This window comes from Atheta coriaria, unplaced genomic scaffold (assembly GCF_025399875.1).
Source record: "Atheta coriaria isolate IRGN ID8LTWV9N9 unplaced genomic scaffold, Caltech_Dcor_3.1 hic_scaffold_3_pilon, whole genome shotgun sequence".
Classification (NCBI taxonomy): Eukaryota; Metazoa; Arthropoda; class Insecta; order Coleoptera; family Staphylinidae; genus Dalotia; species Dalotia coriaria.
Window position 1 is genome coordinate 2,774,584 of NW_027045445.1, and position 26,556 is coordinate 2,801,139.

A 26,556-nucleotide genomic window follows, 5' to 3' on the forward strand; every position below is an offset into this window, starting at 1 on the left:
ATCGGAATTAATCAATCTATCAACGTTGGACAAGCCCAAGGCACCCGGGGCATTGGCGAGTCTATTATGCCCGCGCGCATTCCTCCCCCCAACAGGCAAACACATCGCGCTGCATGGCGCTCAAGGCGTCTCGAGCGAGTTGAGTTGACAACACGATATGCCAAAGCGTGTGAGTTGGTGTGCGTGTGCTGGCGTCGGTTTCATCGTCTCGCTTTGACGCCTTACAATAGCCGAATGACAGGTGTTCGTGTCTCATCGGCGATCCGTCTATCTGCTTGGACCAGCGCACTGGTGACTTGACTAGCAATGCGCACCCAAGATAGGCGAGCGATTCCTTGATTCCTCATTCTATTATGATCTGCTTTCGTCGGATCAGTCAGTTTGGATATCATTGTCAACACAAACTATTTTTAATATCAAAGAGGGGGCGCCACAAACTACTTTTGGTTTATTTTGTCTTCTTTGAGCTTGAGAAACTCTTCTTAAAAAGTTCATCAGATTTCAGTTCGTCTTTGAGTTGTGTTGCGTGGGTTTGTGAATTATAGTCTCTAGGAATAGGGAAACATCAACATTTGTCTTGTCGTTTTTCGAGAAATCAGCAGTATATCCGTGACATATTAATGACATTATGATAAAGAATATGAAAGTTGTCGCGGATAAACAAATCTATAAATAATAAATTCCGCCTGCCTCGCGTTAGGAAACTGGCGGCGTCTTCGTGGTCGTCTCGTCCGTTGTGTTCGGGTCGTAGATTACAGTTCATTTGTGAGCAGATTTGAAACATTCAAAACATTTTCACATGTACGGCCTTCGTTTATGTCTTGAAGACGAACGGACGAAGAGGATTATTATTCAAGCGTTTTTCCGAAAGGTCTTAACTTCTCGCTGCAGCGCAAGCAAAAGTTAAAGCTTGCGCAAAAGTCGTCGACGATTGAATGAGTGTCCTTTTGAGTTTAGCATGAAAGTCACTCGGCGTGTAGTTTATGCGAGCCGCATATGCATTTTGAGGCGATTTGACTCGTGAATTACGAGTTTTAATGCGAATGTTGAAATGACTAATTTCCTCGTTTGCCGCTCGCGCGCCTAACGTATCGCTTTGATAAGAAATGCGCGCCGGCATTTATTGCGATAAAGAAGCACGCACCAACGTGCACCTTTCAGCCCATTCGCGTTTTAACTGTCGTTGCGAGACACGCCAGCCAGAAACAACCCGCAGAAATAAGGTGCATTTGAAAAACAAGGTTGACATTGAGAGGCGATAGGTTTTATGAAGTCTCGTAGTCCCTTTGGAGATGGCAGCGCGAGGCGACGTGCCATCAACTCTGTCAGTGTCGCTCATCTGCCATCTTCGCCGCTAAGTGACAGCCGGAGTGACGGCTCTGTTTACGCGGACCGGCTCCGGCGGTGTGCCGCAGGCCCGCGGAATTTTAATTCGGTCGGCGCACCAAATTGCGATCGTTGTTTTGGCGCTGCATTCAGCTTTCAAAATTGCGCATTCATAAAAATAAACTACGACGTTGTGAATTAACGTCTTCGAACGTTAGGACAACATCTTAAATACTAAATTACCGGCGACTATTTTGGTTCGTAGTCGGAAAATCACTGTAACATATCCATCAGATCCGTCACAAGCTCAGTCATCACTGGCTCATCACACACTAATCTAGTCGTTTATTTTTATAACTGTCGTTTTGTACATTTGAGCGCCGCTTGAGTGCAATCGCCGCTTGAAATTGAGTGTTTTTATAACTTTTTACTGATTCTAACATTGCGTCCAGCTGTGATTTATTTTACTCTTCGCCAAGTTGAAACACAACGCGCCGTAAAATTTTAAGAACAAAATTAAGCTATTAAAAAGCTTGCACTTTCATCGATTAGTTTAGTCCCACTTGCCAAAACGGATCATTTTATTATAAACGATTAAAATATTTAAACTGCTCATAAATACCAGTATTAACTTTCCAAAATTGAAAACGTCTAAACCTCTACATAATTTAAATCACTAAATTTAAATGCCATATTACTCACTCATAACGATTCATTGTTCGGTGACTCTTTGATTAATTCAACTTACCTGAAACAAGAAAAATACATAAAATTAGTAAATGTAAAAAAATGTCATTACAATTGTAAAACATTCACGGCAAAATATTCAAAACATTATGATGAATAAAATAGGTCATTCTTCATCCATAACTCGTATATCTTTTTTTATTATTATTTATTAGCTGTTGAACGCGTGCAAAAAAAAGTCGATGGCGTGAATATTACGCACATTCCATTCAAATTATTCTCCATTTCCAAAAACAAACACTAATTTGAGGCACCATATAATAATGTAATCGTAAATGTGTGTGCGTTTAAGGTTTAGGTTTAGCTAAGTTTCGTGCTTATAGTACGTTTTCCGCTCCGCAGTCAAGAGGTAGTGAGTAGGAGCGAGGAAAGAGCCTATGTGGAAACAGTAAAAACGCCGTAGCATTTTTATGCACCATTAAGGAAGAAATCACGATCCTTGGAAAGACTGGAGACCTTCTATGTCAGCGAACACTTTCTCCCTCATTCGGCAGACGACAGAAAAACGTTTTCTGTTTTCTTTCTTTTTTCTTATTTTCCAGTTCTTATGTTTCTATGCTGAAACTGTTAGCACAACACATCAGGCGAAAAAAGCGATAGTGTCTTGAATACCTTGTCGTAATATGTAGTTGTATAAAGTTGGTTAGTTCATTCCACCTGAATATCATAACCTCATAAGTGGTGCTTTCGTCGTCTTCTTACATGTTGCTTTACGCATAACCTCAAACAATTTGGTACTACATACCAAAGAGAGTAATTTTGAAAAATCTAACTTTGATTTACGCCCCCTCGAAACTAATTTTTATTGTTTCACGGTTCTAAATCGTTGAAATTGGAATTTTATGCAATCTAATCGGATTGGTCTGGAAGCCCGTAATGCGCCATAAATAACAACTGTAGACATTTGAGATGATAATTTTCAGGAGGGGGTCGATACGCACATATCATGCACACATCAAAAAAGCGGCGCGACGCAGACACGGCCTGCTCGCAGCCGGCGAACGCCAGTAGCGAATTTAATGTTAATGCACGATTGTGTGTGAAGGTCGTAAGGGCGTTCGTCTTTTTGCAGACGCTGCAATAATGGAACATTAGTTTGATATACGAGCGACGCGGTTATCAAACTAATATTGGGTGCCCCGTGAATTGCCCATAAATATCCAGCGCCTGCCATCGCAAGTCAATATCCATCCGTAATGCCATGTCGAAAACGTTAGTTACATATTTTTCACATGAAACGGCCGAATGGCACGACACGATATGACGAACGTCCGGGGCGTCGCAACGCTATGCAAAACTTGTGATTCGTCGATGCGTTTTTGGCCACCATAATAATCAAAGTAGTTTAATGTGCGTGTTTATGCCTATTTCATGAATCGAGTGGAAGAGATAGACCTGAAAGCACAAACCAATGCACACTTTTTGATCACGGCTGCGAAAATACGATCAAACCACCGATTGTAATCAATTTGTGTAGCCGAACCTATTAGTGGAATGGAGTGTGGAGCGTGGAGCTGCTGAACGCTGTCGGATTTTTGTGCACTTCAACCGACCGGCTTAGCAAAACGAACTATTTGTTCGCGGAGGCAAAATTCGGCGAGTAATTCGAAATGGATATAGTGTTAAACTGTGCCTTGTACCGGGGTCTCGTCCGGTGATGAATAGCGTATGTGAACATGCAGTTACACGGGGCCTAAGAGTTATGGCGGCCGGCGCGGGCAGGCGGGGCGCGCACACCGTGGCCGGAGACCACGGGAACGCATGCACTGGCACCACTCAGTTCACACACAATTTACTGTGGCCGACATAAATCACTCAACTGCGCCGATTCATCAGACTCATTGTGCGCGCTGTGCGCAGCGCGCGCGTGGACCGGTCGAATCGAACGGCCAATATTTTACAACTTTTTGACAACCCTCAATGGCTTTTCCATCTTTTCCGATTTGGTCCTTTCGCTCTTCGCCAATATGTATGCCAACACCTGCGCGTGTGTGAGTGCAATAAGCGGGGACCTCGATGTCTCCGGCCAACTCCCAGAGAAATCTGTCCATTTATACGCGCAGCCGTTCACTAATATATCACCCATCCTGCGGGCCTGCGGGCAGGGACCAAAATAGTAAACCTGCACAATTTTCAAATAAATTTATAAAAGTTAGGACCCAATATGAGAAAAAAAACTAGTTAAGTTAAGTTACTATTTTGGCAATGATGAAATGAGAGCGGAACCCACAAGGAATCGAAGCAATGCTAGGAAATTGGAAACGAAATCGAAAGAATCCACATTGCAGTATTTTCCTGACTGATTGTCATAATTCTCTTATGATAGTGTCGCATCTCGATGAAGTTCAGATGCCAACCCGCCAAGTACCCACAACTCCATCGGAAAATCGAGCGAATGTATGAAGTTGATATCGAGTAGAAAGCATTCACTACGCGAGACCATCTTCCGGGGATCGGGTGCGTTGTTTTGTGAAAATTTTTCGGAATGGTATCGTTGCGGGAGCAACGCCCGCGGGCCGATAAAGCACACTCGCTCGCGGCTCCGTAGCCACCCGTGGGTAGTCAGTACAACAAACTCATACTCGTATATCTTTTCTCAATGGCTACTCCCACCGCCCGCCGCCGCCACCCCATAAGACGGCAGAGATCCATCCATCCGCGGAGGTTAGGCCACCGTTCCAACTCGCGTCGCGCCATCTCACTCGCTGTCGGCGGCGTGCGCCATGATGGCTTCTCGCTCCTTAACAGCCTTCACTCTCTAAAAGCATGCACGCGATATATAGAGGGACATTATGTCAAGGGGAACAGATGTATAAAATAAATATCCGCGCTGTATGCGCGCCGGCGAGGAGAGCCATGATTCCGGAATCACATAAATCTGGGCCGCGGGACGGGTGGTGTGGAGGGCGCGCGTTAAACCCAGGGGGCGGCTTGCCATCGCCAGCTCAAGGCGTTACGCCAACAAAAGAACCACACGTTGACGCTCACCTCGCATCTATATATATGTGTGTGTGTGTGTGTGTGTGTGTGTGTGGTGGTGACGATATTTCAATAACTTTATTACATACTTATCGATTATCCGTTTTAATTCAATGCCTGCACCCACTGAAAAATATGACATTGTCAAACTATTCAAGTACGTTGTGGTGTGTCATCTAATTGGCTTGACTAAAGAAAATTCCCAAGCTTGTTTTTCCTGCCGAACACGCTCGGCAATCATTCATGGCACGCGGAGAATACATGAAAAAGGTAGCACGCCTGCCGGTCACGCGGAGACAACCGAACGCGTCGAACCGCACTTACTTTTCCACTGCCACCATCAGAGAGTTGAGACACTTTGATCCCTGCCAGTAGTGTCTGATTGATTCATGGGTAACACGTGGAATCACCCAGAATAGCCGCCCGGACGACGACGCGCTCGATTCTTAATATCGTCCTATTAATCTGGACTAATCACGGGGCCGAGTTGGTGCGTCGCCCCGAAAACTGGTCCCATTATTACTGCGCTCACTGCTCGCCCGTCACACCGTATTTATAGACGGGACGAAAAATTGGTTGTCAATTAAACACGAACGCAAACCAGTCGCATTATAAAACGCGCGCGGAATTTCACTTATGTGCGGTCACATTTCTTCTTCTTCTTCAAAATTTTCGGAAAGTGGAGTGATGCTTGTTTCACCTGCGATTGTCGTTGTGTGATAGCGTGCGGACGACGAAAACGCGACGGCACCATGCGACTGACACAACCCGTCTTTAATCAATGACACTAACCGCAGTAGGAAGCAATAAATTTTTCCAAAATAAAAATAACCCGCGGCGGCACCGCGCGCGAACATCATAGAGTTGTAAAAGTTGCATTATACTCGTGGCCCTGGTGTTTGAAACGTTCGGCAAAACATCGCGCGCTACAACTACACTACAACACTGCCGTCGTTAGCGAGTACGTGTGTTATATTTATGTATTTATGCTATGCTTGTGTGAGTGCGCGAGCGTCGCATTGGCACGGGGTATGCGCGTAATTTACGAGTATAGGATATTTGGCCGGGTTCAATCACAAGTAATTAAAAACGATTTATTCGAGACGAGCACAATGCGAATTGCCAACTATTTTGATATGCCTCGTCGGTCCGAATGCACATAAATAACGCATCTAGCAGCAATCGGGCGACAGGAACGCGTGCAAAACACGGACGTAAAAAGGAAGGAGGAGGCGAACGGAACTTTTCCACCTATAGCTGTGTGACGTGGCGACGCTTTCGTGTACACGTGAAAAAAAAAAAAGCACACCACCGATATGTATAAATATTACCACTCGGTTGAGCAGGAGCGGAAACACTGCGAATCCATAAAAATCAACAACTATCATCAATTCGAGCACGCTCCGGAATAAGCGGGCCGCTTCACAAGGAGAAAAATAAAAATGGAAAACGCACCAAGCGTAGGTAATAGCAGCGAAACGATTCCTCGGCGCATCTTCTCGCCAGGTTCGCAATATCGAAATTACGCAATCCACACCACTCTTCAGGTTGAACGCGCAGGGTCGGGGTTAGTAGACGCATCAGCAAAATCGTAAATAGCCGGCACCTTTCGCATCGGCGATACTAAAGACTCTTGCGCCACATAACAATAGCATCAGAAGTCCTAAGACCCCTACGGTAGAAGGTAGAAGGTGGCACTGTGAGCTTCCAATAAAGCGCCGGCCATTTGCTTCGTAATTGCATCATTTGGATGCCGAATACATATATTGGAACGCGTCCAAAGTGCGCATACGACACGAGGGCGCGAACGCACATGATATTTGTTTAGGGCTCCAATCGTGTTTATTTTTGTTGCTTCCGTATGCGTGGAAGGTTGCCTATGCAATCGCTACCCTCGTGTGCACTTTGCATACGCCGACCGCAATCTAGAGAATATTCCTACGCTGCATGCACAAAAAAATATTTCATATCCACAAGCGGTTACCTGCCTGAAATTATTAAATAAAAAATAAATAATGTACTTTCTTCGAAATATCCGGAAGTTAATAAGTTTACGAATGATTATTTTACGCTTTGTGTGGTTGTGTCACGTTGTCGTATCAAAGCGGTCAGCTGGTCAGCTCTCCGGACGCGTTATACGCACATTAGAGCGAAAATGTTTTTCGACAAAACGCCCGCTCAATCATGTGTTGTTTTGGTCGGTGCGGCGGTTCGTTTGGTTAAGCGAACACGACGCACACACCCCGCCTCCATTGCAAGCCGAGTTTCAGCGCGCTGAATTGCACCGCCGCCGTTTGAAATATTCAAAACAACTAAACATAAAATATGAATTAGCATTGTCCGAGCCGGCATAATCATATCGTAACATGGCTGTCCATCACGCGCATTTAAATAATCTGTCCGTGCCAGCGATGTCCACGTCATCTGTCGCAAACAATTATTTATTGCTCACCTTGTATGGCCGCCCGAACAAGCCTCTGTATTGGTGAGTGTGTGTGCATGTGTGTATATATGGGCATACGCGGCATATTTATAGTATTTAATTAATCGCCCCAGCCATGGCAGGCGCACGCTGTAAACAAGCGCGGGATGTCGAATCAAGTTTTGCAGCGAGCTCAATACTTTCACACTCTGCATTCACATGCATGATGAGAGGAACTTTTAGGCACTTACGATGTGACAAACACATTCATAGAATGAGGAAAAACCTGAAGTTGAAACAATGTGAACTAATCATTTGCTTATTAATTAATGATTTAATAAGTAATTGACAATCCGGTTATGCGCATGGCATTAGCCAAGTTCAAGGCTGGAAAATGATTATATTTTCTGCGTTTTGTGATATTTCTGATATGTAATTTCTTGTACTTTCGAATGACGTGGCCGCGCGCGGTTTTTTGTTTCTTTTTCCCAAGAAATGTTCTAACCGATCATGCGCTCGTCAGTGCGCTGACAAGGGCGTAAAGCGTCGCTCGTCGAGCGCGCGTAGGCCGATGCGCGATGGTACTGTGAGCGCACCGGGCGAGACGAACGATGGATGATCTCGAACTTCCATTATGATGGACAATCTATCAATCACCGCCGTTCGCCAGTCATGACTCCTGACAGGTAACCCAGAAAGTTTCCACGCTCTATTCATGCGGCCTCTCATCTTGTGCGCCTTTCTTGTTCTTCACGATGAGTTTCCAAGAATCCGAAGCGCAACGCTTGTTAACGACATTATTCGCAGGTATAGGTGAATATCGTTGATTTTTAATTGCTCGCTTCACTTGCTTGCGTTGAAATCGATTCCATTGTGGCGTATCGTTGGCGCTGTCACAATTTGTAGATCTGCAAGGTGTGAAGCAATTGTCAGCAGACAAAGTTGTCACTGACATTGCTATAATACATTCGCATGTCGGTCTAATTATCTGGGATAGACCTGTCCTTGAGTTGTGCGTTCTGAGCAAGTTGCCGATCTGGCTGGACGCTGCTGGATTCAATGCGACGCCTGTCAACGGCAGACGTCGACGACGGACGATCTTGTAAAGAATCCGCGAACGAACGGCCGCGCACATCCTTTTCGTATATTTACTGATTCTGCCTGCCCGACTTTTTCCGATACTGTCATCATCCGAATATTGGTAATGGCTGCCCGCTTCGGGACGCCAACGGAAAATCTCCTAGCTGCTGACATAATAGGGATATCTAGAAATTCTAGGATAACAAAATCTGGTCTGTGCGATTGTTAGGAGTATTATCATCCACTGTCGCTATCTGAAAGCCAACAAAAATTACAAATTCTGGTCCGGATTGCAAACGTCAATCCACATATTACACGAAGGCATTTAGCTATTACTATGCTCTTTGGTGGTGTGATCTCGAAATGGCACTTTCCAATCGACTTAAATATTGAATGCAAGAAGACCCGGTTGACGTTCACACTCCCGAAACACGAGTTGATAACAGGGGGTAACCGAGCAATCAGTCCCAGATTATATTATGTGATAGGTTTGGAGAGCGAGGGAGTTATATGAATTTGCCAGTCAATCGAATCCATTCGACGAACTTATGACGTACAAAGTCCGACTAATCAAGCAATATTGCTTGATGCTCGGCCAGGCTTCGATACCGCATACCGCGATACCCCAAAACACACGTCGAAACTATCGACGAAATTATTCAAACAACTAATTAATTATATTGAATATTGAAGCGTAAAACCCGAGCGTGTTTGAGTTGTCGCTGCTGAAGGATGAGTTCCAAAAGCGGAAGAAGCGTTCCCTGGAACGGCTCGGGACGTTTATGATAACTCGTAACTTTAGAGGCGGATGCCAATCTCGCCGACGAAGAGTCGAAACACTCAGAGTGTAGGTGCATATTGAAGAAACGTGCACCCCCACTCCCCGCGTAAAAGTTTTGCAAAAGTTGAAAGCTGAAGGCATCGCCTGAAAAGACCGAAAAGCGACAGCAGACGTATCGCCCATAGACGGACGAGGACTCCGCATCACGTCCCCGAGAAGAAAAACGTATCGTTCACTTATACGCGCAATAAATAACGTCCATTTAAAGTTTGTTGGGGAGTTTTATTCAAATACATCTTGCGTGATGGCTGATGGATGGATGGACGGAGGAACGCGAGCGTGAGGTAAGGAGTTCCGCTGCCTCCGCTCTCTCGCCAGGAACTCGTGTAGTGCGGAACCCGGGAAGACAAATCCCTCCATTTGCGTGCGGTCCACTCTCGTGGGAGACCTCGAATCTACTAATACGTAAGCTATCATTGTCAGTTTTCCGAAAGTGTTGGAAAGTGTCACTACCACTGGCCATCGCTCAAACTTTGCTTTCGGTCGCTCTTCTCAGTCGGTGGAGCCCCTGCTTATTCTTCATACAATACATATACATATTGCGCGGCGCGAATGCAATGAATATCATCTATCTGTTCATCCCTCTGGAGTTGGTGGCGGGCAAGTTTCGTCCGGAGCATATCTCGGACCCGAATGTCAAATTACTTCAAATTGCACTTTCGAGTCCTATTGGCTCGTCTGCACAGCCTCTCCATCTATGTCTGATTCCTGCGACGTGTGCAACTTTAAAGTCTTCACATTAATAATCATAATGGCAATAATAAAGTGTCCTCCCGGATCGGTGGCTATGCCACCATATACCTAACTTCTATATAGGTAGCTATCCACTACCCACTTTGGGTGTCCTTCAACGCACAGCGGCAAACAAGCCAACCACGTGTTTGTAACTCGGCGGGAATTTCTATGAAAACTTCCATTAGGAGATAATTTGATGAATAGCAAGCGCACTTTCTAGATGCAGGGCCAAAAGTCGCAGCGGCAATATTTGTGCGACACAGCCAGTATGGGCCCGGAGAGATAAAGTTTTAGTGGCATAACTATACTCGGGTAGTGCTTAGCCAGGTTCTATTTCTCCTCGTCAGTTCGCAGTGTCTCCATGCATCACTCCAAGTTGACACTTGGTGCCCCATATATCACCGGCCAGTCTCTCCCGGAGAGCGGGAGCGAACGCGCGGCAGCCGACTTATTTGCATACAGCAACAGCCGTCTCGTCCGTGCACACCAGCTTTTTTCACCCGCGTCTCCCGCGCGCGAGCGCGACGTGGCGCTGATCTCGCTCACCATTCCTTATACACCATCGGGAGAGAGATTTATTACGCGACTAATGCGCGCCGAACTCCTCGGCGCTCGTCTTCGCACTAAATCCTTCCTTTCCAAAAATACCGAACACACTCACACACGTATACGAAATGCCGCCGCCGACGTCGTCTCGTCACGCCATAACGCTAACAAACAGATGCGAATGTGCTTTATTATTATTATTATTATGACGATTTGGGGCGCGAACCAAAAAGTGCCAATTGGATCCACCATATTTTTTACTTTTGCGTAATATGAAATTAAAATTCAGCATTTGCACGCAGTAAATCTTTTATTGGTATACCGACACGTCACATCGACCAACGATACGTACTAATATGCCCATCGGATCGGGTTCGAATCGTGCCAACCGAATACACACGACGTATACCACACATCCTATATCCCAGGGATCAAACGGAATAATTTGATTATTAATAATTTAATATTATTTTGCGTTACGGTCGCGTGCACATATAATTTGGATTTTAATTAACTATCAAACTAACAGGTTTGATCATTCGTTCAGAAAATTGTATTGTTCAAATAGGTTGGTGCGCATCGGCCGCGCGAATGATTGCCAAACAACCAACGGGGGCGGCCAGAATGAAACGAAACGAAACGACGCACGGTGGCAGAACAATATCGCAGCCGCACTTTTCCGTACAGACGCAACGCGCAATATAGGTATACAAAATATACCTATGTCTATATTACCGGATCTATCCACCTATGTGCGTTTTAAATTTCATTCGGCGGATATGCACGCGATACGCAAATTGAACAAATAAAGATTCGGTCGGGCCAGCCATCTGTCCGTAATTGATGAAAATGTCGATGGGCCTGCCTGTCGATGCGCTCGAGAGTATCAATCTTATCAACAGAACCGTTTTTTCGACTTTACGTGCGTGCACAAATCGTCAGTGCCTCAACTGGTAGCAAACAATTAGTTCGACACTGTACTACCAAACGTGTTCATTAATATGACCGGGTCGCAAAGTTATTCCACTTTTTTTTCTCTGAGCGCAAAGTAATTCACTGCCCTGGGGCAGCAGACCCGGGCAAAAGTTGTTCGCGAAATAATTACCACTAATACTGACATATTTATTGGCCATAAATTCGGTCATAATTTATTAATTTTTGACCCTACGTCAAAAAGCGAGCGCGTGGACGAATATCACTGCCGGTGCCGTTCGGTGCGGAACATCATGAAATTTTGGACGAAGCGCAAAACGCAAAAACTAATTGAAACCTCCGGACGAACCTTTCCAGTCCGCCGCCGTATAGCATGGAGAGAACTCACATCTCTGTTAATTAAAAAAAACAACCGGTCAGAGCAACATTGCGACGTTGTTTATGTTTATCAATGCAGATAGATAACTCGTAACAGGAACAGAATTTGGAAGACAAAAGAAAACGACGAAAACAACCAACGTACGCATCATAGAGCGAGGGACTTGACAGTGTGAGGGTGAAAATGGAAAATGAATGAATGATAAAAGCGTTTCTCATGCCCACACACATACATGCTGTTCTCATTTATCGCATGTGCGTTCGTGCCGATGGCCGACAAAGTATTGCGCTCGCTGGCACGGGTCACACACAACAATTGACGAGTCCTGATCAAAAACAAACTGTAACTGAAAGTTTCGCAATGAGAGGAGCCTCGGATTCATTGTCTGTGCCAGTGCGACAAGACACGATTGCGACTGCCTGTCATTGTGGACCGCTCCGCCGCTGACGCTAACATCAAAACCGCGCCAGCCCCGTCGGTCCGCGCGCGCCGCCCGCGCTGCCACCCCCGCAGCGCGCTGGGCGCTCTCACGCTCTTCTGCAGTGGCAGGCGGCTAAAACAAAACTTTTCTCTATTATGAAGTTGGGCGAATGACGACTGTCAGCGAACATTATTACCGGGCGCTCGGCATTTCGTGTCAAGTCCCATGTCAACTCCACGAAAAACTCAAAACGTCCGATGATAAAACGGACGTCGCCGGCAAGCGTCGAGCGCCAGCAAGCGCAGGACGACCGACGTTCATATCAACTCTCTGCTTGTTCGTCTCGCGCTCGTCGGTCGCCGCGCAACGAGACGGGCGCGAGACATGAGAGACATGCCAAAGACAAAACCGTTTAATAAAGTGCTCAATTTTCTGCCGTTTTTCGGCTGTGTGTGTGTTATGTGTGATACCCACGCGAAAACCCACACGGCATAAATACATTTATTTTATTTTACATTTCCCAGAGCATTCACAACATGCACTCAGTCATTCAATAGTCATCAAAGCACAAGTTGTAAAGTGCCTTGCCTAAAATAATTAATTAAACATCAAAAAACGTTGTCGATTGATACAAACGCAGCGTAGCAATGGTGACAAATGTTTTCCTACTGTACTCTGCGAGCAGCAGTAGTATGTCGCCTGCGGTATTAATAAGACGAATGATTTGACAGTTGTTCGGTTGTTCAAAAAGCTCTGTAGGTGTTGGTGATGATGCCCGCTGATGCATACGTACTGTTCCGTCAGACACTTCCAAGGACTAACTTACAACGTTTATTTTCCGTCATGCACATGTTCCGGGCTCGCCTCTGTGTGTATTATACGTGCGTGTAAATGTGTGGGTGTCTGCGAAGGGAACTGTCGGTCTTAAAACTGTCACCGTTAATGGCAGATATCCATCAGGCCATTCAATCACCATCATATGACTCACCAGTTCAATGATCACCTTTTGCTGGGCGAGTGTGCAAGCGAACGATCGCACACATTTCCGAATGTGCAGCGCTGCCCCGCGCGCTACTAGAATTACGGTTCCGTTCGCTGCGTTGCATATTACATAAATCAAACGTCGCCAGCACACAATATACACCCAGCGAGCACGCACGCGTTTTCCGAACGAAACAAATGCGCGCACGTGGGGCTCGTTTCGATTCGCAAGCAACACTGTCGATTTCTGCTGTTTAACCTAAGCTCATCCGACGACGCCTGCAGCTAAGCAACCAACGATATTCGCATCTGTGTGTGCGCTTTGATTTGGCCACCTGTTAGAAACAGTCTTCGTTTAATTCTTTTAGATTTCCACATTTTTACATTTTCTCTTTGCTTCTTTGTGTTTCATCTTTGATTTCTTGTGTTGATTCTTGCCCTGGCAAGTTTAATGTCGTACCTTGCGGCGAAGAAATGGAAACCATCGCCTCGCCATTCGGTGAAACGACGACCACAGCGCCTGCAACGCGTAACGCTCACAAAAGAATTAATTGAAACTTAATTCGTGCTCGTGACATATGTTTAATTCGCATGCGAAAATCCGAATGCAAAACAACAGTCGGAACCACCGTACGCCGTGCTTTTTTAGGATCAATGATACGAGCATGCTTTATTTTTAATCTAATTTAATTTATATTTAATTTAATTCAATTATTTCGCTATAAAATTGAAGCCAACCATGAAAAAATTCAAACGTTACCTGACCCTGTTGGTTGGCTGGCCAAACACGTGTGTGGTAATAAAAAACGTTTCCATTCAGGCAAATAATAAAATGGTTTTCATGCGTAATTTTCAGCGTGCGCGAACGCAAAAGCTGCAGCAATTGAACATAAAATATTCGCGGTTAATTAAAATATTAAATGTTCTAAAATTGTACACACAACTCTAAGCGTAGGCGGTGTGTTTGCGTGGTGATTTGTTTGAGTAAATTCTGTAAATTTTATTTCCAACATATCACGCAAACATTGTCGAAATTTGCTGAACGTCAGTGATGACTAGACGTAAACCTGTAGAAACAGTTCGAATAGCAGTGACGTACGTAAATCCGATTGACATTGATTGAAAAACGGTGTTGGCGAGTGAATTTTGCGAAAATTTTAATTGTAAATATTATGATTGATACATTTATAAATGTGCTGCAAACTGGGCCGAATGCTCGCGCCAGTTGGTTGGTTGCTGGCGATCGAATTCGCGTCGTCGTGAGTGAATGGCAGCCGCGAATAGTTGCAACTTGCGCTCACACCAGCTTGACATTTTTGCATCGCGTCATCTCACCGTCGCGATTTGCGAGTTTTTGAGCTTCCGAGTTTATACACGTAACACTAACACGCTGTAACATTTATAGATTGACTCGCCAACATTTAATACAACTGCTACAGCTCGGTTATTCCGTAACGAGTCATAATGCAGCCACGACCGATCAAGATTGCAAACGTAATCCATCATAAGCGCGGCATTTTAAGTAGAAGCCGGTGTAATGGTTAAATATTCCTGCAGGTTTGCAGCTTTTGACGCGTTGGTCATATATCGAGTTTGATATGATGCGGTGTGCGCACGCACTCGCATTCGTCGTTATTATAAATAAGTCGGATTGATGTGCGTTCGCGGTTGTCGGAAAAGCGCCTTAAGTAATTGACGCCGAGTGGATTTATGTTTCCTGCGTCTCTTTTTCCCGAAATGTTGATACTAAGCGCTTCCTCGACAACGGCAGCAAGCAGCAAAGAAAGCGTGAACTCGTCGAAGTTCTACGCGCGCCGCACACGCGTAACGCCCGAGAAAACAAAATCGTTATTTATTGAAGTTTATAATTAGCTTGGATTAACATCACCGCGATGCATCGCATCGAAAAGCTCAATCGTAAATTATGCACTTTACTCGACCGCTCAAACATGACTTTTATACCGTTCGGGATTCGGCGTTAATAAAGTATTAAAGATTAATAAAAATGCTTGAAAGCAAGCATCAAAGGTAGACTCTCAACTGAGGAGTTATAACAAGGGAGTGTGTGCGTGTGACATCGCCGGTTTCGGTTACGAAAACGCATCATATCCTCAAACGCTGAAATTAAACGGCGTGCGCTGTCTTTTGATGCGGCGAAGAATAATTTTAATCGAAATTTAATCGTGGGGTTTCGCAGGTCTTTTTCTTGTTTATAATCGCTAGATGTAATTTGGTGTGTTGCGTTTCTGTCACGTAATATTAAAGAGATCACGTGCCTCTGTTCGCAGTTCAGCAGGATATGCGATTGAAGCATTGTACTGTTTGGTAAACGCTCAAAGGACTCGCGTACGCACCCTCGGGGCAAATCTGTTATTTTTGAGCACGTCATTAATAAATAGCTTGGGTTTACCATAAACCTTTGATAGACACACGTGAATACAGAGTGTTTAAATAATAAATAAACTGAAGAAAGTTATTGTTCTAGTATTGAAATACAAGTGGATGATCAATTGAAGCGTTGAAAGCCTGCGAAGGCAATCGGTGATTAGCCAGAGAGCACCAGGAGCGATTCTGTTTGATGAAGGCCTCAAGCCACTTAACACACGCCGCCATTCCGCAGATATTATATTATTAATTCGCGGCGGTGTCGGCGGGTGAAATAGTTGGCAGCCCTCGCTTGGCGGATGCCGCCGCCTCAGCGATTCCCCGACGAGCCTTTGATTCATTCGCATCCCCTCTTTTCGCACACTCGCGCGCACACACAACGCTTCCTTCCAACCGCACGCAACACACCAACAAACATCACGCCACCTCGTGCTCGTGGATTGTTTTGCTTAATTGTTAAGAGTGACATGTTTAATTAGTGATTACGCTAGATCAAACGGTCCTTTGTAAATTGAAAATTTGGCCTCCAAACGTGCCACTCAAGCGAACTCTACGAATGCTAACGCGAGATGAGAGAGATCAGGTGCAATAATCAGAAAAATTGGATAGAAAAACCGAAATGAAAATTTGTATTGCATTGTTCCCTCTGCAACTCAAAATTTTGATGATAGAGATCAAACATAAACATCTGCTATTCGTGTAAAACTTAAATAAGAAGTAAGCTGAAATGAAACCAATTTTATCGGTTTGTGCACAAATATTAAACCCGGGCTTATGAGCAAATGGTGCAAATGTATCGCAAAGATGCACAATACAATCGGCCGGTGATGTATTGATTTATTGATCATTAAATGCGTACGAAAAGGCATCGCAATAGATTTATCTATGCCTACATCTATTGCACGTATCGGGTGTTGATTTATGGATTGATATTGTGCCCGTCGTCTCTTTTGGGTTTTTGGCTCCCGTGGAAAGGGGTATCGGGCATTGCGTCCTCTGAGGGCATCGCCAACAATGGCTACACATTCATCATGCGATCTTTTTGATAGTCACCAACTGCATAGCTGCAATTGCGGCGCATACCAAACACAGTTTTAAATTTCACTCACATACGCATATCTGCACTAATACATACGAAAAAACGAATTATTTAAATGTGCACTTTAGTTTAAATTATATTACACGTCTTAATATGTATTTCTTTTTTTGTTTGCAGATGGCATCACGCTAACAACACAGTCAATCATCAAATGTAAGTGTTTATACTTCATGGAAATGGTAAAAATGTCAATGTTAATTTGTTGGCGCACTGAGCAGATGCGGGTTTATTAAATTTCTCTCTCTCTCTTTCTGGCTGTGCAATGTTTCGCCCGCTCGCGATGGTGCTTTATGTGCGTAGATTTTTACGTTATTGCGTTATTTATTACCGAACCACCGTGCGAGCGTGTACCGCCGCTTGATCTTCTAACTTCATTACGACAAACGTCTGGCTTGGCATCTTTTTGTGTAGGCATAACGCACAACACGCCGGCCGGCGTGCCACAAAAGACAGTTTCATCAATCAGGCAAATTTTATTTGCATTACGCACGACATGCAGCGTGCGCATAACTCACGGGTGCGTTGTACGTCGTGCGTCGATTTATATAAGCCCCGACACACGGGTCCGTTTGATGTGGCGACAAGAAATTGTGTACCGTTAATAAGCTAAATCGAGGGTAAAAATAGTGCGATTTCGCAATTATTTATGCGCCGTACCCGGCCCGATGAGCGACTGCCTCCTGCAGTCGCGACACATTCGGGACAATATAATTTTTAACCATTACGCGAAACCTCGCGACACGGGCGATAAATTTAATGATGTGCGTTTTGTTGATACGTTTCGAAATAAATTTCGGTGCCAAAATCAACATTTTGATATAAATCATACCGACACTGGGCTAAAAATACCTATTCCTAAGCCACTGCGGAGATACTTGTCACATGATTTTATAGAATTAGCAGACTATTTTAATGAAGCTAGATTTTTATCGTGCGAGGTGCTAATAGTGTATGCGTTCATGGTAACATTTGTAAAAGAGCATTACCGAGAAACGCCGCTCTGGAGCATGAAGAAAAATCATTGTTCTATTTGTGTCAGAAAAGTTTTCTCTTCGATCGCCCGCCCCGCACCGGAAAATGAATTATTAGCAAAGTAAACGAGCAATAAATCTCGATTGCTGTCAGTCATTGTGATGTGGCGTGAAGAAGGGACGTTTTTCATTGATATTTAAAAAGCCCTTCGTTTGTGTGCGGGCACGAAGCTCCGCAGCTTCAAAGTTGAAACGTGGTGTGCTCTTTCTCTTGCGGTGTGTATACCAAGTTACTTTTGCGCAAATACTCACAAATTTGCTGGTTTCGGAATTCAACGTCAAAAATCGCACCCGGGGAGGATTTATGAGTGTAGAGAAGGAACTTACCTGTAACAAAGAAATAATTGTGTTAGACTGTTACAATAAAACACATAATGAATAGAAATAGTTAGGTTAGAAACTTGCGTTTTGCAAATTGTTTACAATTTATTTTAATATGACTAATATTCTTGATTCTTGGAGAAAAGGAATAAACAAAATGCTTGTAATGTGAGCAAAGGAACACATTGCTCGTCAGCTACGCCCGAACACTTGATTACTCGATGACCTTATAAAATTAATGATTTATGATTTGAAACACATATCTAATTATATATTGCCTTTCAAACGACGTACGTAATAGTATCTATTACACGACGAATCATCAGACTAATTCGTCGCGACTAAAGTGATGTCTGCGCTTCAAATTTTGATTGTTTTGGATGCATTGTTAGAGATTCAGGATTCTGAAACATGTGGTCAGTCGTGTACAAGTCGAAAGCAAACGACCAAAGAATACACGACTGGGAGACAGATGGAATAAGAGGCGTGCAATGATTTATTTGTCTTTACGTTTCTGATGGGCAATTCATCATGTTTCGCTTCCCATTCCTTCCCATCATCATCGTCGTCGTCGGCGGCAGCGTGTTCTCGGCGTCGAATACGTAATTATTTGTTGCTAAGTTCTTGGCGAAACTTGGATTCATTCACAATGATTCAATAATGTGCACGCTATGGCAGCGATTTCTCGAATTTGAATACCGCTTGGCTTGATAAATAAATTAACTAAAAGAAGGAAACACACAGCCAATAATTTCGTAATTTATTGTTTGATATTTAATACATCGCAATCTATCGGTCGTAAATTATGCCGCGATCAAGGTCGAAACACGAACGGACAGACGGCTAGTTTTCCAAACAAATTTCAATTCACTCATCAATCAACAATCTGGCTGTCGGTGCTATTTTGTTTTGTTTTCCTGTTCGAATAGTTTTGTGAACGGAATGCGATACGTTAAAATTTTAAATTTGGACGGCTCTGGGGCACGCACCGAAAAAAGATGAAAATTACGTCGATCGAAATGTGAATAAATGATTGAACGACCCAATTTATTTCGAGCGCAATAAATTATGTAAATGTGCGTCGCGCACATGTTGATTTAAAATTACCGAATGAGTGAAAACTGAAAACAGTTGCGCGGCCGGCATTACACGGAAAGGCCGTCCCCGTTTGCGTGTATAAATCAAACAATACCCGTTTCTTTGCGCCATTAATTATAATCTTTTAATCAAGGCAAAAGTCCGACTCGTTCAGGATGCATAAATCAAATCATTACGCTGTGTTACGTGAACGTGGTAGATAAAACCAACTAATTGCCATTTTAGGCTACTTCATTCGCCTATTTCGATCGATTAGCATTAAATTAAAAGCGCTTTCGTTTCGAAATGACTCAAAAACTAATCAAATATTTAAAATCTCACTCACTAATCTGCTATATTGCCGTGTGTTTATGGCCCGTTGTTTTCACTGGCTTGTTTTCATAGGTTTTTCTAGTCGAACAGCGACTTTCCCGTAAGTAATACATAATATGTGATAATAAACGCAATAAATTCGCGTATTTACGTTTCGTGTTGTGCTAACATAAATTATACAACATGTAACAAACATACATGAAGCCCGCAAGAAGGCGAAGAGCGCACAAGTCGGTAAAAGCTGTTTTCGTCCATGCTCGCAAATTCGCAAAAGGCATAATGCCACTCTGCCCCTGCGCGATATAAACGCTCGGTTTGCGTTTGTATGCGCGTGTGAGAGATGTGTCTGTGTGCGCGAACGCTGTTGTCGACGTTGTCGGCTGGTTTTGCTTTTGCCTTCGCGTTAAGGATAGATTTTTTGCTGACCCCATGACATTTGCTTAGTCGCAAATCTTCAGCAGTCAGCGCTGCGGACAGCGGCCTGAGTGATTTATGTCGGAATAGGGACAAGCTGCATGCACATCCTCCCTCGCCATTCCACACCGACACGACTCTGTTCGCAGCTCGCACTAAAAGCACCAGCGGCACGAACTGCAAAACATAGAAAACACCGCGCCAAAAAGAAAGTTTGTCCAACTGAAAATATGTCGAAGACACTGAGGAGGCGCACCAAGGTGAAGTCGCAGTTTGGCGTTTTATGTACAGTGGTAGTTGTGTGCGCGTCTCTTATTCTTCGATAATAAATCTCGCATTAATTAAAAACGATTATTATGGCATTCGAGTGCGGCGTGCGCGCAGACAACGCACGGCCACGATATATGTCATGTCTAAATTCAGAATTATTACGCAGACGTCCTATAAACTTTGAGGGACTCGCAAAAGGCAAACTCGCTCCTCGCCGCATGCGGAGTGTTGACCATTGCGGCCGCTGCCCATCGCGCATAAATAAATGCACACACAACTCACATCATCTGTGTGCAATGTGCATGTCTCGGGCCATTTGTAAACACGGCGGCCGTAAGAAGTGCTTGTGTGTGAGTTTGAGTGTGGCTCATAAAATTATTTAAAACACTAAATTATTACACTTACTGAATAATAATATAATGCGGCGCTCATATCGCCGCGACGGTTTTATCGTTATTCACCCGACGCATAAAACGCCAAATGCATCATCGACGCATCGCTAGCGTGTGTTATTCCTGTGTGTATTGGTAAGAAAAAAATAATCGCGTAATAAATAAATGATAACATGATTGAAGATGAAAGCGCGAAGCAAGTGGCTGTAAGCGTAAACAAATGAACGAGAACAAATGGAGAAAATCCAAACACGATCGTAAATATCGCGCGCGCCGTTTTTGTTCGGGGTTACGCATAATTTTATTGCCGTGACATGGTGACACTTCTCAGTGGGCAAAATTTTATTGTTTCATGATTTGTCGCCGCGTGCGTGCGCGCTAGCTTGATTTTTACTTCGTCCAAAATTAAATATACACAATATATTATTGCATTAAACAAAAATAAACCACTGCAGTGGCAGACAAGCAATAAAAATGCATTTTAATGATTAAATGTTACATTAGCATTTTATGTTGCCTTGCATTTAATACTAGCGGCGCATTTACTATTGATATCGAATAAAAGCATGAGCTGCTTTAATAGACATATAGAATAGATGATAGGACGGATGACACGCGGCATATATCTTCATTTGTCCACTCAATCTTGCCGTGCATTTTCATTGGAACGAATTAGAAGGGAATAGACGAGAATTACCAGTCGCAGTTGCAGTCGCGATCGTTATTAATGCAAGCGACCGGCTGCAAGGCGTAAAAAAGACGCGCTACAGTGTAGTAAAGAAAAATCAATGATTGCTTGTTGATCTTCGTGCATAATCCTGCGTTTTATGTAATCCTTGTTACACGAGCGCTTAACTTTCACTAATTTAGGTTGATTGGATCAACAAATATCTGGTAAACGTTGTACATATTGATTTTTTCTACTTAACACATTATTAAAACAACTAAAGGGAAAAAAGAAACAATCGCGCTTGTTTAATCAATTTTATGGGCCGGCATGACACTCATAAACACTGACATAATCTCGAATGCGTGATTGTAATTAGGTATTGTTTAACTGTTGTGTTTAATGATTAATTTGTGATTCAGGCCTGGCGAATGCAAACGCTTTGACGCTTTTATGCGATTCGCGACGCGTGTCCAATAGGAAACATCGCAGAAAGTAAAAATAATCAACACCAATATCGATGTTATTTGTAAATAGCACAGTAATTATTCCGTTCGGCGCGCCATTTTATCAACAATTTTGTTACGACGTGTGCAATGCATAACTTTGTTACATATTTTCTGAGATAACTAATATTCCTCTAATATTGCAGTATGTTCTTGTAATTTAGTATTAGTAATATTAGCTAGAAATTGTTTGATTCAGCGTGGAATAATTCGTATTATGTTACAGCAGTGATGAGTCGTGTAATAATTAATTAACTTGATACAACAATTGAAAGTTATTTTCATTTATTTGCATTTATTTATTATTTTGGCGGTAAATTTGATTGTAACAAATGATTTTTTTTAAATTTAAGATTGAAAGATTTAGGACCTGATAATAACTGTGTTATAAATTGTCCTTATCACTTTTAATTTGTTTAAAGTGCTAAAGGCATACATAACCAACAATTAAATCCGCCCACGCACGCTATCCACCTAAAATGTTGCTTAAAACTTTAAAAGTAAGCAAAAAAGGTGTGCCTCTTGGTGATTGATTATCGTGTTTATTATAAATTTGTAATGAGTTACACGGTGGACGCAGTTTGATGTATCGCGACCGCGAATCGCTGGAAATTGTGCGCGGCAAGTGCGGCGTGCGCGCGTCCGCGACTCCCAACTCTCTCGCAGCCATAGAGGTTCCGTTTCGACGTCGATTCCTGCCGCCTGACTTTACCTTCGCCCGCATGCATAGCACATGCACACGGGTAATTGTAAATACATGTTTATATATATACGATGCCGGTTGTGGCCACGGCGCGCGAGGCATCACGCTGCGAGTAAGAAACAAGGCTATTGGTCATGTGTGTGTTGTTGCAAGCTTCAGACCGCGAGCGATTGGTATTTGTATCGATGGGATTGGGAGGAGCACTGGTGCGCAATTTATGCTTTACTGTCAATATAACAGAGGCACCTGCATCCTTACACATGCACAACAACAGATTTCAAAAAAGGTTGAGTAGGTAAAATTTGAGGTTAGTTCTATCAACACTAAAATATTTTATTATTCTGTATGCTCCTGTATGTGAGTAATATTTACCTGTAACGAGTACTTACGTCCTAACAATGTGAAGTAAGTTATAATTGTTACCTTTGCGCACGGCTGTCGGAAAAGGTCAGCTTTTGCTCCACAATACGAAGGTGTATGCAAATTGTAGGGCTGGCGAATGATTTATGACCACATTCAAACGGATCATTTGTACTCCACATACACATTCCAACATTCATGAACATACACACAATGCGCTCGCTTTTTTTGCAGAAATGGCAAGTTTGTACTTGAGTGCCTTCCAAAAATTGCCAGAACATTTAAGCCACATGCTCGAATTGCGAGATGATTGATTTAAGATCACTTTTTTACTCAAACACAATTAATAATCCAAAATGCTGACATTAATTCGTCCAGTTTTACATATTATTTGCGTTGAAATGGCCGCAATTAAAATAACAAATCGCTGCGACTCGTTTCAGGTATCGCAGCAGACAACACACAACTAAATGTCATCGTACTCATTCGATACGTTCGTTAAATGCTGTTAATTTAGTTAAAATACGATTTCGACGGCGGTTTTCGATTCAGCGCGATCGATTATTTTATTATTTTTACCATTTGCATTCGCACGTTTTTAATTTAAAACGTCTCGGGCGCGGTTTTACTGATTTTCGATGTTAATTTCGGCGGTGGTTTAATCAAAAACTCGCCGCGGCAATAAATCACAAAATCAGACGTAATTAAGTCAAGATTTCGCCGGTTTTAATTGTTGTTCCATGTCGCAAACGTAAACACTTTCATATCGGACTGGAAAACAAAGAATTGACCACGAAATTTGAATTCAAAGCAAATAAATCGTCAATTTATTAATAAACAACAACTTTCAATTCGTACACATCAAGATGTCTGTTATACATTTGCATAAATCGTTTCGCAATTAACCGAATTTTAATTAGCATCATTATCGTTAAGTTCCGATGGTATAAAAGATTGGTTTGACCAATTTCATGAATGGAAATTTATTGTTATTGCTTGTTTTTAGTACAAACGGGAATATTTTGATGCAAACGACACCTAGACATTTATTATTAAGCTATTCGAATGTCATATTTCTCTAAACTGGAAGCCGTTTTAATTAGTTGTAGACATATTCAATGCGACTACTAGTTACGTGTCAAACTAACATTATTATGGCACCGTCTTTGACTAAGGTTTGGGTCATAATCGTAAACATTCTCCGCGGACATTATATATTCGTCTTTTTTTTTGGTGGAATGTTGGAATTTCCGCGCGAATAAATCTCGATGAAAAATTCCACGTAATAAAAGTTAATGTGAGTTGATGATTTGTTTTGCTACTTTATGCAAACGTATTTTTATTTGGTTGTACCCGCCCTGCTTTTCGGATTTTCGGTTTGTGACACAAGTGTCCATTTCGCTGTCGTGCGCGGATCCAATTTGCCCGGCACATTCAAACACAAACACAAGCAGAAGAAGCGATTTTTGATGAATTAAATTAAGGTCGGGCGGTGGTCGTTCCCTTCGACAAGACGCGCGCGCTTGGTAGAACAAACCGTATGAAGCGTACGCTGTGCAGTGAAGGCAAACAAACAATAAATCCGCTAGGTTTACTGCCGCCGAACAGCCAGGAGACGGCATTGAAAATCCACGAATCACACTTATTCGCGTGCGAAGCGATCGTCAATCAGCCGGTTCGTCGGGTATCGTTCACTCACTTCGCGCGGGGAACAGTTTCTCTCTATACTGTTAGTCGGGGCTAATACGCCGACTTCCCGGTCGTGCACAATGCAAGAAAAAGCGCGCCCCACGATAGGGGGCTTGACGAGTTATCGGCCCTTCTGATACGACTCACCTATATGAGGTGTATCGATCAATTTCACCTATAACTTTCATACCGAGTCACAATGTGACCCTTTGTGCACCTATTTTTATTTTGCAAAACATTCAAATGAGAGAGATCAGTTTTTTACTATCCTAGGAGAGAAATTCCACCCGCGCGTACATAATAAGTCACGTATAAATTTGCATTAGAGCTTTTATTGCGCACCTTTATTTATTTCATGCGATTTTAAAACTTCTGACTTATTGTTTTTCCCTGTAATTTACGAGCGACCATAAAAATCATTCTCCAAGTATTTGCAAACGACACTCGGGCCGCAGGTTAGAGTTTCGGGTTCGCTGTCGCCCAGTTCGGGCATCTTGTTGTTGTTTTTGCAGCCTGCGCCGCAGTCGAGCAAATATTGCATCTGCAGCATTCCACCGTCACATTTGCGATTAGCATGTTGATTTATAAAATAAATAAAAGCGTGATTAATGTCGTCTACCGAGACGCAGATCGCGCACGCTGATAAAGCGCAAACTTTTACAGATTTTACAATTATCAGCAATCGTAAACTGCAGGCGAAATAAATGATTTTGCGTTGCAGCGTGGTGAACATGTGTTATTATGGCAGTAATAAATTACACGCGCGTGATTGACATTTACGTTTTGATTACCGTAAATTTATTAGCATAAATAAAACCTACAAAGCCAGATGAATGTGATTTTTGTTTTGTTTCGCTATGGGTGCGATCACGTCACACGCGGCGAAAGATTGTATTATAATTAAACGTACAACTATATAGTTGTGTAAATCGTGCGGGTCAAGAGAGGGAGGTCCAAAAACTCATCGTCGAGTGCATTCGTTCACATTTATCCGGGACCAAAAACATTAGACGGAATTAAGTCGAACGTCGTTGGAATGGCGCGACGTAACGTAAAAGTCGTCTCTGTCGGAGGCCCCAGGAGTGTGAGAGCGTGGGCGCGCACTGAGCTCGCAGGAATGATGCCGATGTCTGTCTCGACACATCACGGACGGACCCGTTCTGCACTCGCGGGTCTTGGTGTACGTGATTTTCCACGGAATCTGCCATCATCATGTGTGCATGTGTCTGTTGGGGGGCGGGAATGGATAATCCAATGCGGGGGATGTACGCGCTCCCTTGCGTCTAATGAACCGTCCACGTCATTCCATGGCAAATATACTGCATATTGAGGTATTAACATTTATCGAGATACATGCCATAAACTCGACGCTCGACGCTTCGCCAGATCCCACTTTACTCAAACTCTCGCATCGTCGGTGCCAATGTCGATGCCATTCCGTGCACCGCACGACGATCTCACGTGCACCTCATTGCTTTCCGCATAGTGCGGTGAGAGGCGGCCATCGGGGGACACGCGCGGGGACAACTTGGAAAAGTCGGATGCGAAATTTAGACTACAATCGGAATTAAAAGAAATCACATTTCCGTTCGCGCTGACGTGGAATTCAAGTCCTTGATCATGTGTCACGGATCTCTCGCGGGGACATTCACGTCAATGATTTATTATTCAACTTTGCAAATATAATTGACGAGCCGAGCAAGTAGCACATGTTATAAATGATACAAATAAATAAATCAAGCTCACCGCAATTATGATTATATTGATAAACGGAAAGAATTCGCGCCTGGCGTTGATTTTCTAAAACCTAACGTCTGCGCAAACATTGAAATATTACTCTCATTAATCCCGAGCAACGTGTAAGCAAATAAATAAATAAAATAATTTAACATTAGCACTACTTAACATTACATCGCGGT

At 43.3% G+C, this 26,556-nt stretch overlaps 2 protein-coding genes across 2 annotated transcripts in view; one reads left to right on the top strand and one right to left on the bottom strand.

Moving 5' to 3' along the window:
- Window positions 1-26,556, bottom strand: part of tio (zinc finger domain-containing protein tiptop) — a 65,853-nt gene that overhangs the window by 26,997 nt on the left and 12,300 nt on the right. The gene's annotated exons all lie outside the window — the stretch shown is intronic.
- The window catches only part of LOC135803720 (zinc finger protein 184), a 76,645-nt gene that overhangs the window by 1,673 nt on the left and 48,416 nt on the right, over window positions 1-26,556 (top strand). The window contains exon 2 of the mRNA XM_065317399.1: window positions 16,992-17,027. The gene's annotated coding sequence lies outside the window, so the exon portion shown is untranslated. The remainder of the gene's footprint in view (window positions 1-16,991; window positions 17,028-26,556) is intronic.